At 32.9% G+C, this 9,616-nt stretch overlaps 2 long non-coding RNA genes across 2 annotated transcripts; one reads left to right on the top strand and one right to left on the bottom strand.

Annotated features, from left to right (window-relative positions):
• Positions 1–307: 307 nt before the first annotated feature.
• LOC126764571 (uncharacterized) lies at positions 308–2,737 on the bottom strand. Its single transcript, XR_007668073.1, has 3 exons — positions 916–2,737; positions 797–828; positions 308–742 (listed from the first exon to the last, which is right to left on the bottom strand). It is a non-coding gene; the product is annotated as an uncharacterized LOC126764571 (long non-coding RNA).
• Positions 2,738–6,713: 3,976 nt separating this feature from the next.
• On the top strand, positions 6,714–9,241 carry LOC126764572 (uncharacterized). Its single transcript, XR_007668074.1, has 4 exons — positions 6,714–7,778; positions 7,843–8,088; positions 8,159–8,308; positions 8,481–9,241. It is a non-coding gene; the product is annotated as an uncharacterized LOC126764572 (long non-coding RNA).
• Positions 9,242–9,616: the final 375 nt, after the last annotated feature.

Below are 9,616 nucleotides of genomic sequence, written 5' to 3'. Positions count from 1 at the left end.
ATGCAGTTTACTTCTCTTACACAAATATTTTAACTATAGCATTTTATATAATGGAAAACAAATGACTTCCTGAGCACGCTTTTCTGATTTTATCTCTGGTCAGTGCCGTTTGTCAAAAATCATGTCATATTTGTAAGGGTACCCTGCAAGACGGGCAGCTGTTAGCAAACGTGTAAGCGGCTTGTTATTGTTCACTTTTGCATTCGTTAAAATATTTGTTACTTTTGTTCAGAGAGTGGGAAAAAAGTAACACATACCTATTTGATGTTCAATGGTTATCTCGCTCTAACCAATGGCAAGTAACGCATGCTGCCTTGTTCTAACAGAATACATGCATTTGTTAGCAAATCTCTTCACAGTATGTTACGGGTAACAAATTCTTTTGTTAGCGCATTGCTTACCTATGTGTTATGGATAACAAAAAGTATTTGTAACCCGAATATCTGTTAGTGTTATTATTTTCGTTATCAGTTTGTTACCTATAACATATAAGCATGTTAGCAAGAACAAGCAGTAACAAGATTATCTGTTACCCATTTGTTACTTCTAGCAAATTCAATTCTTTTAAATAAAATTCAGTTTTTTTATTATTTCGCTTTATTTAATAATAACATCAAAATAATCAAATATTTACTTAAACTAATAGCGAGCTCCGCGTAATGCTCGTCCTCCAAGTCACCGGTGATGCGGCTAATTGGATGGTGCGTCTTTGTTATACGCATCCAAACGTTCCAAATGATTTCTGTAATATTAAAAATTTTAATTACATACACGACATTCAATTCACAATGCTTACCTTTTTCTCGTTGTTAATCTTTTTCGTTTACTCTATATAAAAGAAATTAATAACATATATAGTATAAATGTATATAAGAAATTAATTATAAAATATCAAATATTTCATTACGAACTTACCTCTTTAAAAACCAAAATAAACTGCGCTTTTCGTTTTCTTCTTCTTGAAAAATTGGGCATTCGTCTCTCCTATTCTAGCAAGTTAATATTACAATATGTTTAGAATGTCGATAGTTTTTCTCTATCTTACTTACGTATTTTCCCATTCAATTGAAAATTCCAGAAAATGTAACAGTGTTAGTGAACAGCTGAAAATGTTTCAATGTGTTTGTGCAATCTGTTACCTCCGTCTTGCAGGGTAGTGCTCACTCACTCTATTGTAAGGCTGTGTTCACATCATACAAAGCTTACATCTCCATCCTTCAAAATTGAAAATTTACTGGAGTTAAGTTCAGTTATCCTACTGAGGAATGAGCTTTGTCACATGGTACAATCCCAAGGACTTTTTATTCTTTCCAGTGTTAATTTTGCAGAGTGAATCTGATATCATTTCTTCAATCTCAAAAGGACCTATTCTTATTTCATCCATTTTAGATCTATTTAACAATCTATTTAACTTATTACAGTCCATTATGTATACCATATCGCCTTTTTGGAGATTGTAATCTATTCTATTTCTGTCAAATCTGGCCTTGTTTAATTCATGTGATTTGTTTGATCTGAGAAATGCTGGATGTCTGTTTTTTTCCAGTTCTCCGGGTTCCAATTGTTTTATTTTTAGATCCACTGGTAATACATCAGTTGGTTCTCACTTTAACAGGTACAGAGGTGAATAACTTGACACAGTGTGGTTTGTTGAGTTATAGGCTTTCACACAATCCATTGCTACGGTCGTCCAAGCTGTTCTTTTTCCTTTGCTGTTTAAGGCACATCTAATCCTATTTACCAATGATTTAACCTCTCATTATGACCATTTGAAAATGGAGAATCCACCGCAGTAAAAATTAAATCAACAGAATGGTCTTTTAAATATTTTTTTAACTATTGTGAATTCAGTGCTGGATATTGATCAGAGAGAGAGTTTTATGTAGTCCTTAGCCAGTTGTGTCCTCGAGCATGAAATGTAAGCACAACGAGTAAAAAGATCTACTAACAAGTGTAGATACCTTTTTGAAGACCTGTTGCCACCAAACCCTCCTGTCTATGGACATGATTTGAAAAGGTTTTTCTGACGGTCCTAGTTGTGACATTAGCCCATAATTTCTATTTAATCTTGATTTGGTTTTTATACAAACTTCACATTGACGGCAAACCAACATTATATTATTTAATAGGTTGGGTGCTGTATAGAAAGGTCTTATTTTCGACTCAATCTGATTTATTCCCACATGACACAAATGTTCATGCACCTTTCTTATTAATACCTTACTGTAGTCTTCGGACAAAATAATTTTTTTCTTCTTGTTTCTCCATTTGTAGTACCATTCTCTTTAATGAAACTGTACTTGTCTTTTACGTTGCGGTTTATATTTTGGTCTTTTAATATTTCCTCAATCTTTATAATAATAACTGTTTAAGTTGTCTTCTTCATTTTCGTGACTTTTATATACAGGGTTTCTGCTCAAGCAATCCGCTTCAGTATTGTTTCTACCTGGGTTGTATTTTATTACAAAGTTGTATTGTGATAGGTAATGGGTCATGTCTCCCAATTCATCATCTGTTCTGTTCTTAATGTTTAAATTTTCTAGCGGCTTATTGCCCGTATAAATTGTAAATGAGTTTCCTATCAGCCAGTGTTGCCAAAATTTTAGACTTTCTTTCATGGCTAAGCATTCTAAAAATATAGCTTTCTTCTTTTTTTGTGTTTCATTTAGCTTCTTTGGAAAATATGCCACTGGTTTGATTTCTCCACATTTCTGTGTTTGTTTAAGTATTGCGCCTACTCCTTTTATACTTGCATCCGTGTATAGTATATAAATGTTGGTGCATCTCTATCAAAAATAGCTAGAATTAGAGCAGAGCATAAATATTTCTTTATTGTTTGGAAAGCCTCTTCACAATCATCTGACCAAATGAAATTGACGTTTTTTCTAAGTAAATTGTGTATTGTGTCAAGAGTTATTGAAGCATTAGGAATATGCTTGTTATAAAAATTTACTTTACCTAGAAATTGTCTTATTTGTTTCTTGTTTTGTGGTGCTGCAAACTCCGCTATAGATCTGAGGTTGTATTACCTTTTACTATATGTCCTAAGAATCTTACAGATTGTGCTGCAAATTTACATTTTATTAACTTCAGACGGAATCCTTCTTCAGCAATTGCATCTAGCAGTCTTGACAAATGGTCCAAATGCTGGTTAAAAGTTTCTGAAAATACCATAATATCGTCTATATAATTCATCACGAAATTTGATAGGTTGTGTTTTCTTATCACATTTGTTAGGATTTTTTGAAATATAGCAGGAGATGTTTTCAGCCCAAAGGGAAGGCAAGTCCATTGATAATGACCTTCCTGTGTAACAAAGCCTGTCTTTTCTCTGTCACTGATCCTTAGTGGTATGGACCAAAAAGCAGAACTAATATCAAGCGTAGTAAAATACTTGCAGTTTATCGTTTTTACTAATAGATCTTCTATTAGAGGAAAAGGCTGTGCCTGTGGGGTAATAATCTTATTAAGGTCTCTGAAATCAATACACAGTCTTGACTTTCTCCCTCTACGTATCATGTTTGAAAGCCAATGTTACTGGTGCTGCAAATGGGCTATAGGATTCTTCAGGTTTAGATTCTTCGATTAGTTCATTCTTTAGCAATTGTCCAATTTGCTTATCGATTTTTTGTCTATCATCTAAAGAGCATCTACTATATGGTCTCTTTGAGCAATATTTAATAATATAAAAGCTTCATAGTTTTTCACTTGGCCTACATCAGACTTATCATTTAGTAATGCACTTCTTTGGTCATCATCTAAATAACTAGTATCTATGAGTATATCAAATTTCTTCACATATATGCCCTCATTGAAATTTATTTCATATTGTAATATTTCTGACTTTAACTCTTTAGTTTCAGAATCTTCATTACTTTTATTTTTATCTTCACGGGGGCTGATATATACATGTACACTTGGGATGGCAATTTCTTGAAGTTGGATATTTAAATTCCCATCATGGGTTAACCCAACCCGTTTTTCTGTATCCAGTCCCAAAATCAAATCATGTGTAAAGTTCTTATCATTACAAATTAATGCATTTACTTCCTTTTTAATATTCCGTATTTCTCCATTTAATTTTATTAAACCTGCTGTTTTTCCCCCACCACCAATCGTATTGAATTTATTTTCAAAATAGTTTTCCTTACAATTTGTTACTTTTATTAACTTCGAATTTATTAAGGTTATTTTTGAACCAGGGTCATAGATACCTGTACATTTTAGTGTATTATTCAGTATAACCTCAACTTCTATTAGTGGGGGAATATTTAGTATTTTGTATCCTGAAATTGATCCATCTCCAACATCAAGGTTTTGCAGTGTTTTACCCTGTAATTTTTGTCTTCCTTGTACCACCACAAATCCCCAGGGTGAAATCTATTTTTCTTTCCCATCTTATAACATATTTGTCAAGGTGTTCTCTTTTTATTTTCTATTTCTGGTTTAGTGAAGCGCTTTGTATAGTGTTTTTGTAGTGTGTTTTGGTATATTTTTATTATGATTTTCATGCATTCGTAGTAGTAGCATATAAGTTGACAATCCTGTGACAATCAAGTCAACCAGAGTTCTCATATCTATATCACTATTACATTCTAGTAGCAATCTCTGCTTTTTCAATGCATATTCCAGCAGTGAGCCATTTAAATGTTTGAAATTCAGTGCATACATTACAGAAGACCAACTCTTATCAGCGAATGTTTTAAGAAAACTCACCTGCCATATTTTCCATAGGGTGTTTAAAACATGTTTAATTAACATGGACTCATACCAATCATTTTCTGAGTCATTCAAGAATAATCTCAAAGCGCTAATTTTCTCTGTATCACTATTTAAATCAAATCTTGCACATTCACTTTAAAAACTATGCAACCATTGTTTAGCATTAGTGGTCTTGTTATCAAACTTCATTAAAACAAAGTTTTTATTTAATTTGTTCAAAATGTTATGTTTTTCTTCGTTTACCTTGGTTTTATCACTTAGTTTCTCTAAGATTTCCAATAATTTTCCATCTGTAATAGATCGGCTTGTGACTTGAGTCATTTCTTGTAATAAATAATCATTAAACATTATATTTCCAACATCATCTTTGTACAGAGCTAAAATATCACTTGGCATGGACACCCACACTTTTCTTTTATTACCTCTTCTCTGTAATGTCTTTTTTATCTTCAAAATTTCTGGTAACCTTATCAATTGAGGGTGGTGTTTTACTGCTTGAAAACCTGGTGGTATGAGGTACGTTATTCCGTCCTCTTTGGTAATCGACTTTATAATCATTATGCTATTCTTTGGATCTTCATCTCCAGCCAACTCAACCTCAAATTGTAATTTCTCCATGATTCACTAATATCGAATCAACTCTGACAATTGTCGATTTATAATATGGTACTGGTACTGGTATGATGGTACTGGAGAATAACACACAATTGGATTTATCTAAAAACAGAAAGGTTTATTGTTATTATGTACACAAATTGAATTGGGAAAAAATGTTTAAGTACATTGTAAATCCCGGTCTACTAACCTAAAAACAGAAAATCGACAATTAAAGGTTTCTTCCTTCCAATACCTTAGTAAACCAACGCTGTACTACTTTAACTTATTAAATTAGTTAATTTATGCAGTTTAATTCCCTTACACAAATATTTTAACTATACTATTTTATATAATGCCAAACAAATGACTTCCTGAGCACGCTCAAGAATGATAGAATACAAGATTACGACGACCGCCATTACGAAACGTCATAGTTCCGTGTTGAGAAGAACAAGAGTGAACAACTGTCAAATGGCTTGCAAATTGTAAACAGAAAAGTAAACACTTTTGTAAATTCGCAAAATATTATTAATTCTTTCGATTTTATTGAAAAGTTTTAGTGAAGCGATTGAATATTGTTGAGTGAAAAGATTTGAATCATTTCTAAAGAAATATATCGGCCTATTGATAATAAAATTGTCTATTAAGTTGTGATTCAAATGGAGAAGACGTTTCTTGTGTTGTATATAAATATATACATATATTATAAGTTCAGATGTATCAGATGTATGAAATTATGATAAAAGAATTGTGAAATTATTAATTTAGTATTAAATATATCATTTCTTTTGCAAAATAACACCCATTTTTTGGCAACTTTTAAATCGGCCGGAAATCTGAAAAAACTCGTTTTCGATCCTTTAATTGCATAATAATTATTACAACAAGTCACTGCACAATTCATTTTAAAAAATTAATATATTTATGCTTAGAAATTTAAATAAATACAACAGTACACTTACACTGGTTTTCTTCATTTGAACAATTTCCACACATGCTACTCTATTTATTGTGGATGTGCCTAAAACTAATTATATACATACATATTTTCTCGCAACAATATTCTAAACATTCCACTGAAATTTTCCTGCAAAGACGAATGAATTAATATTATTTTGGGAATTTCAAATAGTGTTTACTTTTCTGTTTACAATTTGTATGCATTTCTATGCTTGTTCTTCTCAACGCAAAACTGTTACGTGACGAAATTGTTGAACAATGTATTTGTTTTTGTAAGAATTGTCAAGAGCTAAACCGAAAAAAACTAACTGTAAACTAGTGTCGTAATTGTATTCTATCATTCTTGAGCACACATTTCTGATTTTATCTCTGGTCAGTGCCATCTGTCAAAAATCATGTCATATATGTAATGGTAGTGTTCACTCACTCTATTGTAAGGCTGCGTTCACAACATACAAAGCTTACATTAATTTTTTGGAAAAATGTTATTTTGAAAATGTATTTTATTTTTATAATATACCACAACCGCTTAATACTCGCTCTACTAAATTCATATTACCGCAATGAAAATGCCATCAGCATATACTGCAGACAATAGGCACGGCAGTACAGTTAGTATAACATAAATTTTATCCTGTCGAGATGCCCTGTTATGATAACAAATGCCCACATACAGATTTGGCAATGGCAGTAGTAATTGATATCACAGTTAGTATTCCATAAGCTTTAGCATGTCGGTATGCCCCGTAATACATTGGGGATGCATTCGAATGGCGTGTGCGCGAGTAATACCACGTTCAGACTGACACTTAATCACACGATTTCGGGTCTTGAGTAGTTTATCCCACTAATCTTATAAATTTTCAAGAGTTCGCCATACAAAAGTGATAATTCAAAACCACTGTGATTAGTGAAGAGATTAATAGCGGGATTCTGTAACCAGTGTCTAGGTCTATTTGAGACATTTTGAGGTAAAATCTCAATTTGTGACTAGTTATTATTCACTAAACAGTCTCTAGCGTTAGTCTCAAAATGTTGCCTCAAATTTGAGACCTGGTAGTTAGCAGGTCACAAAACCAAAAAGAACTCTTGTCTGCCATTTTGAATATACTGAATAGAGATCATCATCAAGAATGATGGAAAGAAGATTGCGCAATGCGCATGTTTGTTTTCAGTCAGCTGTTCTTGCTGACGTCACGGTTGACTTATTATTCGCCCGAGCTTTTGAAAGTGAATTCGATTGTGTTTTCAAGTGTTGTATTAATTGTGAAATTTTTTATTTTTTAAAATGCGTTGCGCAGTGTTCGGGTGTAATATTAATAACGGTAAAAATTGTGCTACGAATTGGAGATTTTTTCATTTCCCTAAAGATAAAGCAGTAGTAAAACAATGGATTAATTTTTGTCGTCGCACGGACAAAATTAATGTTAAAAATGCATGCATTTGTGAAGTGCACTTCGCGCCAGAAGCCTTCGAAAGAAACTTGCAGTTTGAAATGGGTAATTATAGCATTTTTATTACAATAATTTTACTTTTATAACCAAACACTCTTGCACGTTTAAGTTCGCGGAATCCAATTAAGTTGCTACCTAGGGCTTTTCCCACGTTAACCACTGCTCCTGCAGAGGCTAATGAACGGCAAAAAAGAATGGAGTCTCGTTTCAAAAAAGAGATGTTAACGACAATTTTGAAGAATACCGCCCCTGTTGAAGTAATTCAAGAAAACGAGGTTGGAGAGGTACTTCAAACTGCAGGAGAGGAGGTCATCGATGAGAAAGACGAGAAAATACTGCATTTGGAAACAGAAATGTTAGTCCTAATTGATATTGATGAAGTATCTTTTTCTTAAATAAGTATGTGTATTTCTTATTCTTTTTAGACAAAGGCTGAATAGTGTTGATAGCACTTTGGTAAGTGCAAAAACGAGCAGTTAGCAGAAGTTGAACTCCTTAGGATTTCCATTAAAACCTCGGAATTCCACAGTAATAATTTGGAGCAAAAACTTAGCTGCATTTTTACTAACGGCTAGGTAAGTGCCCAAATTCTAAAAAGTATGTTGCAAAATATATTAAAGTTCATTACACATACATAGAGTGAAAAATTAAGGGATTTGCATACTAACCACTGTTTCTTATCCTAATTATAATAATAATCTTAACTAACAATTTATTCCAGTATGTATGTTTATTATATTTTTGCAGGTAATATTTTTCAACGTGTGTCAGTTGATCTAAACTCCACTGACCCAACTGAAAAAAATGTTGACTTGGAGATTCTCAACAACGACGGACTTGAAAATTTGGCAGGGCAACCCCGAAATTTGTGCCAATTCAGAAAATTGTTCATCTTATACTTGGGTGTATCACCTTTCCGCAGGAGGACTCTCAAAACCAACAGATATGTTGTGATCCATCAACATGTGAGACCCTTGCAAGCAGTATTTGACGATGTAAATGATACTGATTTGCATATATGTACAAATTACGCACAGAAGCACTTAGATTTACGTAATTTTTTAAATTTTAGCTCGAAAGTAAAATAATTGTTTTTCAGAGCTAGAATGTATTTTAGGATTCGTTCCTTAAATAAAAACTTAATTGAACATACATACGTATATACATTGGAAGAATATTTAAATCAAGATGATCCACCGTTTAATGATCCAAAAATTCCATCACACATACAAGGAACGGAACGACATGTTCAATTGCTAGCTAGCGTTTCCAAACGGGTTATACCGGAAAATGTAGAGGCTGTTATGGCGACGACATTAGAGAGCCGTGCGAAATTGCCCAGACTAGAAAGTAAAAAAGACTTCAAATAATTTTTTTTAATTTCTTTTCTATAACTCACTTAAATTAATTTTTTTCATTTACATATGTTCTGACTAAATAAATTTCTTAAGAGAAAAAATAGATATTATTATAAATAAATAAATAAAAATAAAGAAAAAACATAGCAATTTTGCTGATTTTTTCATGTAAATCACCAAAAATGGTGATTTTTTGAAATTATTGTATGGAGAACCCCCCAGGGGAGTTCCAGGGTGTGTGCCACTGGCATGGGTGGATCGGCCGTCCAAAGTTAGTGGGGGTCGGTCATACATTTGGACTCGATTGGAGCACTCTAAATGGGTCAAAGTGGAATTTTTCAAAATTTGTCCCTGCCCAAAGGTTCGACCCAAATTGGGGGACATCAAAATTCGTTTCAGAGGTATGGTTCTTTCGGCAAAGTATCTTATTTTGATCCCTAGAATATGATTTTCATAGAGCAATGGGCGATTTTTTTGCCTCCCCACAAATCGACCCGGCCTAGTACATATATATGTATATGTATA

Source organism: Bactrocera neohumeralis, unplaced genomic scaffold (genome assembly GCF_024586455.1).
Source record: "Bactrocera neohumeralis isolate Rockhampton unplaced genomic scaffold, APGP_CSIRO_Bneo_wtdbg2-racon-allhic-juicebox.fasta_v2 cluster09, whole genome shotgun sequence".
Classification (NCBI taxonomy): Eukaryota; Metazoa; Arthropoda; class Insecta; order Diptera; family Tephritidae; genus Bactrocera; species Bactrocera neohumeralis.
This window is presented reverse-complemented; position numbering and strand designations above follow the sequence as displayed.